Source organism: Eurosta solidaginis, chromosome 5 (assembly GCF_040869045.1).
Source record: "Eurosta solidaginis isolate ZX-2024a chromosome 5, ASM4086904v1, whole genome shotgun sequence".
NCBI lineage: Eukaryota > Metazoa > Arthropoda > Insecta > Diptera > Tephritidae > Eurosta > Eurosta solidaginis.
The window spans coordinates 258,696,867-258,706,749 of record NC_090323.1 but is presented as its reverse complement, the minus strand read 5'-3'; the positions used below and the strand labels follow the sequence as shown (position 1 = coordinate 258,706,749).

The following is a 9,883-nucleotide window of genomic DNA, read 5'->3' as shown; positions in this document are numbered from 1 at the left end:
AAACGGTGAGAATTTAATCGGGAAGAAGGTAATGTGCAGTAAATAAGAATAATGGGGTAACAGCAACAACAATGCACTGTGATATTCAATTTGCATTTGATGAATGCAAGAACAAGCGGCCACCATTTACTCACTGGGTTCCTGCAAAAAGTTAGTAATGCACTAGCCATATGTGTTTATGTACATTTGTATTCATGAAGGATCGTGCATATGTAGTACCAAATATTCCATTAGAAAATACTAGTGAAACAGACGATGTGCAATTTTGTATGCAATGAACTATTTCCTACATATGTACATGGATATGTACATATATCTACATATACATATATGAATATGCCGATCCCATTTTCTGGTCGCGCACAATATTGATATCGGAGCATTTACTTAATGCTTTTCATGGCTGAGATATTCTATGGCGGTATGCCGATCAGTGTCGAGGGAGCCCACGTTGTGCACCAACTTCTTGGGAGCATTTTAATTTAAAAGGAATGTAGATTGCACTAACAGACTAATATAAACAATTAAGGAAGGCAAGTTCGGGTGTAGCCGAACATTACATTCTCAATGCCAAATTACAGCAGCAAAACTTTTAAATTACCTACCTTATTTTAAAAGTGGGTGGTGCCACGCCCATTGTCCAAAATTTTACAAATTTTCTATTCTGCGTCACAAGGTCAACCCACCTACCAAGTTTCATCGCTTCGTCCGTCTTTGGTAATGAATTATCGTACTTTTTCGGTTTTTCGAAATTTTCGATATAGCAAAAGTGGGCATGGTTATAGTCCGATTTCGTTCATTTTAAATAGCGATCTGAGATGAGTGCCCAGCGGGTTAGGGGATCAGAATATACCCGCGGTAGGTATGCGAGGCGACTAAAATACCAGATTCAAGGGGCTGTGTAGCGCAACCCTTCGGGTTGCCAGCGAAATATACAGCTTCTCCAAACCCAATTGTCAACCTCACCTATCCGCGGCGAATCCTGTTTCACTAACAGACGAGGTTCTGGCGGCCCCAAGCTCCTCATGGAACTTGGGGGTGGGGAGGGAGGGAATGGCCTGAAGGTTTAATGTGGCAACATAAATCGTTCCCAAGATGGTCGGGCTAGCACCTTAATGGCGCTGTGTTACCGGAGCGTACCGGATCTGTATCCGGCAAAGGACCATCACATCGATAACACTACCCAAAGCCTTCGGGGAGCAACGTTATCGCTACAACAACAACAACAACATGAGTGCCCAGGAACTTAAATACCAAATTTCATTAAGATATCTCGAAATTTACTGAAGTTATCGTGTTTACGGACAGACAGACGGACGGACGGACATGGATAAATAAATTTCTTTTTTCGCCCAAATCATTTATATATCTATCTCGATTAGTTTATGCCGTTACGAGGTACTGTTATGCGAACAAAATTAATATACTTTGTGAGCTCTGCTCAGCGAGTATAAAAATATGGTCGGATATGCGAATGTCATCAGATTGGAATTTAAGTGTATACTGTCTACAAGAAAAGCAATCCCGAAAACCACGCAAACTGCCTCGAAATTAGGCTGCTTAGGATCCCATATAAGATTTTTCACAGCGTAGTGTGCGAAGACCGAAGTTAAAATTCCACATACCGATTGGACCTTAGCAATGTGGACGTGAAAGTTCTGCTATCGACGAGATCTTTACGGTATGACAAACAACAACAACAGAAGACTCACCATAAGAGAAGCGACGCGAACCATATGGGATTCAAGGGGTCCATAAAAGCAATACAAGGCTTTATAGATTCAGAGCTTCCGCAACCCAATTGTCAACCACACCTACGCTAGTGAAATTCTTTTACAAATTTAATTGTAAAAATAAAAAATAAATGTAAGGCGCGATAACCTCTGAAGAGATCTAAGGCCGAGCTTCTCGTCCAATTTGCGTCGTGCTCCTCTTGATTTTCCCTACAAATTGGCCGGACGCGACCTACATGTTTTATGCCGACTCCGAACGACATCTGCAAGGGAGATGAGTTTTCACTGAGAGCTTTTCATGGCAGAAATACACTCGGAGCGCTTGCCAAACAGTGCCGAGGGGCGACACCGCTTAGACAAATTTTCTTCTAATTGAAAAACTTTATTTGTAAAATTTTGATGTTGCTTTGCCTGGGTTGCGAACCCAGGGCATACGGTGTGGCAGGCGGAGGACGCTACCATCACACCACGGTGGCACTTAATTGTTAAAATTTAATTGTATTGTGACGCATATTATCATCACTAAGCTGATACTAGCATCACTAAGCTGATACTAAGCAGCCACTCGTATGTACGTAAACAAATCAATCATCAATTACACACATACATACAAGTCAACGAAGAGGTACTCAAAAACCAATGTAATCATCAGCCGAAGTAGTACTCACACATACACCCTCATATGGCTATAAGATAAACATAAACTATAAATATACTACATGTATATAGAAATTACCAAGTAGGAGGTACAGCAGAAGGTGAAACGTCTAGACTTTAGTAGAAATATGCGTATAAAAGCAGCGCAAGCTGAGTAGTCAGTAAACAGTTTTGATTTAAGCACGCTATTGGTTGTAAAGTATAAGTGTTATTGTGAAGTACCCTCAAAGTAGGCTAATAAAGACCATTTTGCATTATTGAATATTGGAGTAATTTATTCAACAGTTTAGCAATTCGAACGTTAGCAGAAGGTTTGGAATAAGCGGAATTCCCCAAATTTCGTTACAGTATTATACACATATTTAATAAGCGAGGCTCTGGCAACCCAAAGTTCCTCATGAAACTAGGGGGGGGGGGAGCGGTATGGCCTAGAATGTTTTAAAGTGGCCATATTAATCGCTGCCGAGATGGTTGGGCCACTACCTCAATGGTGCTTGTTACCAGAACGCATCGGATCTATATCCGGCAAACGACCAAAACCTTCGGGGAGTGTCTTTATTGTTAATAGAACAAGAACCATATATTTGTAGGCTGCTATGTCTGAATTTAAGCTAGTTGCTAATCTTATAAAGCTCTGCAAATTATGTTGAGCAAAATCGCCAGTTTTGACTAAGTAACCAAATGAAATACTTTTCAGTCCTCTCGGCAAACGAAAATCATATTTTAAAAGTCACTTACCCTACCCGTCCTCATATGTGCTGCATAGACACTAACAATGTCTGAAGAGGTGGTTCTAAGTGCATTCGAGAGAAAAGTTCTGCGAAAGGCGGCGAGTACGAAGAAGATTCAATGGAGCCAGTAAGCCCAACGAAGAAGCGACTGTCGTGAATTATTGGAAGGCCAAAAACTGTTTAAATGTTTAAGTGCTAATTAAGTAAGTAAGTAAAATCACCAGTGTTTTAAGAGTCGGGAAGGATCCCCCGAAACATTCGAAAACACCTAGAGGACTCCATATCGTACGATCTCATTACGGCTGAGTTGGGAGTTAAGTAGTTTTGTAGCGGACCCCTTTCAAGATGTATAGCGTCCAACTCAATTGCCAACCTTACCAACCCGTGGAGAATTTTTTTTATTAAGCATTATTATTGGGAGACCTCAAATGATATCCCACGGTGCTCCCAATCGACTAGCGCTATCGCAAAGAAGGGATGACTGCAGTAATTTGCTAAAAAAGGCCAAAATCTCTTAAAGCGTTAATAGTCAATTAATGAATGTATAAAGTCTTAAGTACAATGGATAAATTATGAGTGAGACCAGGAAAATGGTATCAGCTAGGTTGCCAAAATATCCACTATGTGAGGAGAAGTAATTTTGTACTATGCATAGATTTTACCAATGCAACACCACCAAAACCATTTTCCTCTAGATCTCCACAGCTGTTTGCAGCAGATTTTCAACATTGGATCGTTGTTCTTTCACCAAATTCCAATTGACCAGACCTTTCAAGCTTATTTACGTTGTGTGCAATGTTACTTAGTTCACTCCTGGTTATTGTAGTACAAGTTTTAAATGGATTGCAAAAAGAAATAAAAAAATTAAATTTAAATGTGTCTGCGCCTGTCTGCGCCTTTCTGCAAAGTTCGCAGCTGACTCATATTAACTGCCAATGTTTTGTCTGTCTTCATTTTCTTTACCACGTAAGTCTTCCCTTAGAATTTCTTGTATTATTTCCACTGCCTTCATTACTTTTGTTAAGCTGACGTTTTTGTTGTTTTTTGTATACTATTTACTCGTAAGCTCGAGGTTATACAAAAGCGGTTTTAAACTTCAACTTCAACTTGGCTTCCTCCACCACCACTTCCAAACTGGAATGATGACTGCGGAAGAAATGAACGTTAGGGAAACACGAAAGAACCCAAAAGGAGTAAGCAAAAGCAAACCACGAATAACGACGATTATAAAGGTCTAAAGGTCCAATATATCGTTTGGGGGTTTGTGCTTAACTGACGACTTGTTGTTTTTTTTTTTTATTTTTCTTTATTTGTTGTTGTTAATATTGTTCTTACCGTTTATATCTGGTGTCTAATGTTGTTTCTCCTTAAACACAGTTGTTCTTCTTTGCAATAAAACCGTATTTATACAAACATACACTTATTTAGTGTTGTATGTTAATTTGTGTATATGTGTGTATTTACATATTAAAGTAGGTACTATTTATTTAATAAGTAGGTACTTGTACTATAAGTAAGTCAACAGGTACAGACAGATATTCTGTAGCTTTCGTTCAGTGCTCGGACAAAAAATGTAAATAAATAGCAGAAGTCTACCTTTCCATGTGGTCGCTTTAACCATGGGTTCGGTTCGGCAATTGGTTCCCTAGCTCACTTTTTTGCAGTACTGCACCATTGCATACGTAGACCCCGAAAAGATGAGCTTACTTTCTAGTCTTCCGCTAAAATATTACTATGGGTTACGTGTTTATATTCGTTAATCCCTAACCGACTTTTTAATGATAGTAGGGATCAGCCCTTTTAGTGACGATGGCTAACTCCGTTTTCGTAGTTGGCAGCTGAGGACAAACCATTCATTTACACTGCGTATTACCTAATTCTTTAATCTGTACCAGCTCGCAGTTACGTCCACCAATGACAGCAGTCATATGGTCTGCGAAAGCGGCGAGAGACGTGCTTTATGCCATGTTAAAGCGAAGAAAGTGGTCGTATCTGTCATAACATTTAAGAGAATGGGGCCTTGAACCAAACTCTGAATTGCTTTGCCCGTTATCTTCCTTTCTTTGACCCTTAGTTGTTTAAAAGGTTAGAAAACGTTGTTTTTGAGAAAAGGGTGTATCCCTACCAGTTTGAGTCTTTGCTCTTGACTCGAAAACGTTCCGAAATCATCGCGAAAGTTGGCAAAGTGCTCCCGTTGTTATTTTGCTTACAATACTTGTATGATTCCAAAACGAGCCAGGAAATAGTCCCGACATGGGCTCAAAAATGTACGATCTGGACCCGAAATATAATCTTAAGTTGTCTCAAAGAATTCTAAATAGGTGTAATAAAACCCTATTGTTTCTGCAATCATTTCGAATTAACTCTTCTTCCAAACTATTACCTTGAAAATGTGCCGATACCTCGAATCCCTGCAGCCCACATGTCTCTAATACTGACATACTAATGCCTCACATTTCCGTCAATTTGTCCAAAATCTGATAAGATATCGAAATTTCTTGTAGCCGATGTGTTTTTTCCATGCCCATGAAAATAAGTGCGCCAAATTTCATCTAAATCCCTCAAGCCGTTTCCGGGATAACCGTGAGTACATAGGAAAATACATATATAACAAGGTAAGGTGGGAACGCCAGTTTGTAACCCTGCTAAAAAAAACTCCTATTGCAATACATACTAAAATAGCTTTATTTTGATACTCAAATTGGAAAGTGTAATTTTTTAAAAATTAAAAAAAAGGTGGCAGCATGGTTAAGATATTCTTAGTAGCAAAACGCACACGTTGTCTTTTTCCCAGCTCCTAAAACTAAGTATACAAAGATTGGCTCCGTAGTTTAAACGTGATACTCCTGCAAACATACTCACTCACACACTTCCGCTTTTATAATAGACATAAGTAAGAAGATGTAAGTTAAGATAAGGTTACGGTACCTGACAAGAACATTCTATTTCCTTAAGCATTTCATCATACCTGGCAGAGCTGAAAGCATTTTTGACGTCAGGCGTGGCCAGAAAGACTTGATTAGTGGCACGTTGTCTTAGCTTTGTAGACTGTGGCGGAGCGCACTCCCGAGAACCAATGCTGTCAGTGAGAATTTCTTCCCACATCCTCTGTTTCTGCAGTGCTCAATATGTCGGTAGAAAGGCAGTGGGGAGTTGGACTCTGCTTCTCGAAGATATTTTAAAAGGAATGGCTATACGTTGCGGTCTTCTTCAATGAAGTGCTTATCCTTTATGGGTGGTTGAGTCGCAACTAGAACTAGTTACAATATAAGCCGTGTTTTTTAACACGCGCGTATACGTTTCGTTTGGGCGTGTTAAAAAACGCCTATCTTCGCTTAGATAATGCTTAGGAGACCCATCTAGCGGCTGTGGTAAAACAACTAGCTACAGCAACAGGGTGTACCGAAAAGCGGAGACGCAACGCTCTGATGGCCATAGGGTATAACATATAGCTGAATCAGTTGCGATGAATTGTGGACACACATATAATACATAGAATTAGTGTACAGGGTGAAACAAAGACACATATTTCAGTTACATCTGAGTATAATGCGTATTGAAATTTAGTAGGACAAAATTTATGCGCAGCAATTTCAGAGGTGTATTTATAGTTTGTCTCTTAGCAGTCCATATAAAGTTGAAGCGTAAACGGATATACGCGTGTTAAAAAACACGGCTATATTTTGTTAATCATCGCTGTTTAGGTCGGCGATAGTCCAGAGCAAGCTTGCAGTTGATCGAAAAGGGATTTAAGTGTGAATAAGTCCAGAATACATATTTATCTTTGGTAAACCATTTGGCAGTCAGCTCTGGAGATGTAGAAGTTGATTCGTTCAAGACTGTTGTGCTAGTAATGCCTGTTGTAAGGCTCATTTTTCATAAGATCGGGAATATGTGAGAGATAAAGATTAAACTTATTATTTTACCAAATTATTTTGAAATATTCTTCGAGTATGGTATAACTGCTAAGAATAAGAGTATTGATAGTAAATTTACCACATTAGTGGTAGAAGTTCGAACACTGTCACCAGTAAGTAAGTAAGTACAAAAGCATGTTCGTACGAACGGTACAGCTAAAAAAATGTTGTAGCTATGCACCGTTAATGTAAAATACCCATGAAATTAACACCTTTTTGCTGCAAGACGATTAGAGTGAGTAGTGCAAAGAACTATAATCAGATAGCCGTTGAGACTTAAATCATAAACTTTAGTACTTTCATGCCACACCAAGAGTACATAGAAGTTTGTTCACAGCTTTGCTTCAAAGCTTTGTTTGATGGATAGTTTCCAGGATGTATTTATAGAGTTGCCTACCATTTTGATTTCCGTATATATTAGAAAAACTGGACATGATCCTACCTATAGCCAGATACAGGATTAATAATATATATTTAACGTGAGTACCTGCCTCGAATGCTCAATCTCACGTTGATCAAATCACATGATCAATGGCCCAACTATCGGCTCCATGCTTTCTGACATAAACGCTTCGTAGCCGAATAATTGGTACCAAATTAGCTTGCAATTGGGTGTACAATCACAAGGCCTTACCTTCGTTAGATATGGGGCATATTCAGACTCCTATCATTTTAGGGATAATGGCAGCCCGTGGTATGTGAACTCCACCTTGAGTTCCATTACCAATATATTCTGGGCACAAATAATTCGCTGCATGAGTTTTGATGTTTGGGACACCGCCAGATACATGATACAATTCCACAATACCATACAAGTATTGGATTGTGAACAACCTTTCTGAGCAGAAGGATAACCTGTATCGCAATTACGGGATGTGATTACGACTTTTCTATCGAATTGTATGAATGTCCGTTAGACCAGGGGAAACCTTTTTTGCCAATTTTCCAACGAAACAGACCGCATTCCTCCGAAGGGAGTACTTATTTCCAACTTCAGTGGAGAAGACACTTCATAGCTTCATTAAGTATGCTTTATTGTCAGCCACCCTGAAAGTGAACTCTCCGCGTTAAAGAAAAAGCCAACATGCGATATGAAACCGCAGTCCACGCGATTCATCTGAACCCTCACGGCAGGAGACACGATCTGAATATAAACATCACGCGATACATTGTATTAGGTCACAACTGGCTTGTTTTCACCACTCAGGATCGGTTAGCTTACCATAGCTTATAATCGCCTTTTACGCCACTTGCCCGTAGGCAGAAGTTAGATACAGGTTATCGGCTGACAGTTGGAGCCAACACAGAACCTGTATAGCCCGCATGGGAAAAAAGTAAAGGCAGCATGCTACAAATCGGCCTAAATCTTCTATGGTGCCAAGGTAATATTACATATTTTTAAGTCCATACTTAAGGAACAGCAAAAAACCAAAAAGATTGTAACATGTCCATATGCTTAAGTCTACGCATAATATGCAACATATGCAAAATATTTTATACACGTGCGTATTTAATTGAAAGGCTTCCTTAAGAAGTTCAATGCAACTTTAACTACGAATGTTATGAAAAAGTAGTAAAGTAAACAAAAAAAGTTTTTTTTTAATTTTTTTTGATGGAACACCTCACAAGCATTTCTGTAAGTTCTATAACACCATAAAGTATTTAAGTATATTTTTATTGCAATCTACTACCTGCCTGCTGTCTCAACGTGCATGAATTTTATACTTTTTTTGAACAATTAAATAGCTTTTATAACAATGACTAAAATACTCGGGCAATGACTTGCAGACTTAACCAAAAAATTCAATCATTAAAGTCAATCTGGTTTATTTTGATACACTTTTAGAAAAGAGTAAAAACTAACTTTAAAAAGGAGTTTGAGAGGGAGAGTGGGTAGGGGAAAATGAAAAGGAGATAAGGAAAGATGGAAGGAAAGAAGAACGGAATCAAAGGGTAGAAGGTGAGGGAGCGGAAGTTGATCCGAATATATTGTGGGGAAGGGAGTGAAAATGAAAAAGGTAGTGTAAGAGGAATAATAATAGGAAAACGGGAGAAGAAAGTTGGAAAACAAGAGGAAGGAGGAGAGAAAGGAAACGGCCGAAGCTTAGATGAAAACAAAGAAGGTAGGAACTAGGAAAATGGAAAAAGAAATGCAGAAAAGCCGTACATGGGGATGAACAGTAGGGTTCGGAAGTTGGTGCTATCAGGATGAGCAGAGTTCCAGGGAGGGAAAGGACGATAGTATAATGAAGAGAAACAAGCTTCGGATGCATACGCATGAGTAAAAGACGTCGAACGATGAGCGTGAGTATTAGGGTGTGGCGGTTTATAGGGCCAGGAAGAGATAGAAATCCTGGGAGGGAGACGCCTATTCGAAAAAGGGAGCTCCAGAAGATCCAGACGCTTTTACGTTCAGCAAAACCGATGAACGTGTGGGTTCCATTCCCTGGAAGTTATCGAAAGAGGCAGGGAAGATGGTGTATTCACCTGGGGGTGTGGCTGTGGATATCCGATGGAATAGTTTTGCAGAGAAGTCGAAAATCGGCAGGGCAGGTAAAGAGACTCTCAGTGCACCATAATTGTGATATGGGTGCCAAATCACAGAAGTGCATTTGTGAACTGTGTTACTGATGAGTAAGCGATTAAAGTTCATCGCTCCCCCTCTTGCCTACTACGAACACTGCCTCATATCTGTACTTACCGAAAAAGCCAATGTCTGAACGGAATTGTTGTTGCTGTTTTTGTAGCGGTAAGGACATTCCCCGAAGATTTTGGGGAGTGTTATTGATGTTGATGGTCGCCGGATTTGAATCCGGTATGTTCCGGTAACAAGCGCCATTAAGGC

The 9,883-nt window shown here is 39.6% G+C and overlaps 1 protein-coding gene across 1 annotated transcript in view; it reads left to right on the top strand.

The window, feature by feature from the left end:
- Positions 1-9,883, top strand: part of blot (bloated tubules) — a 208,022-nt gene that overhangs the window by 8,355 nt on the left and 189,784 nt on the right. The window lies entirely within an intron of this gene.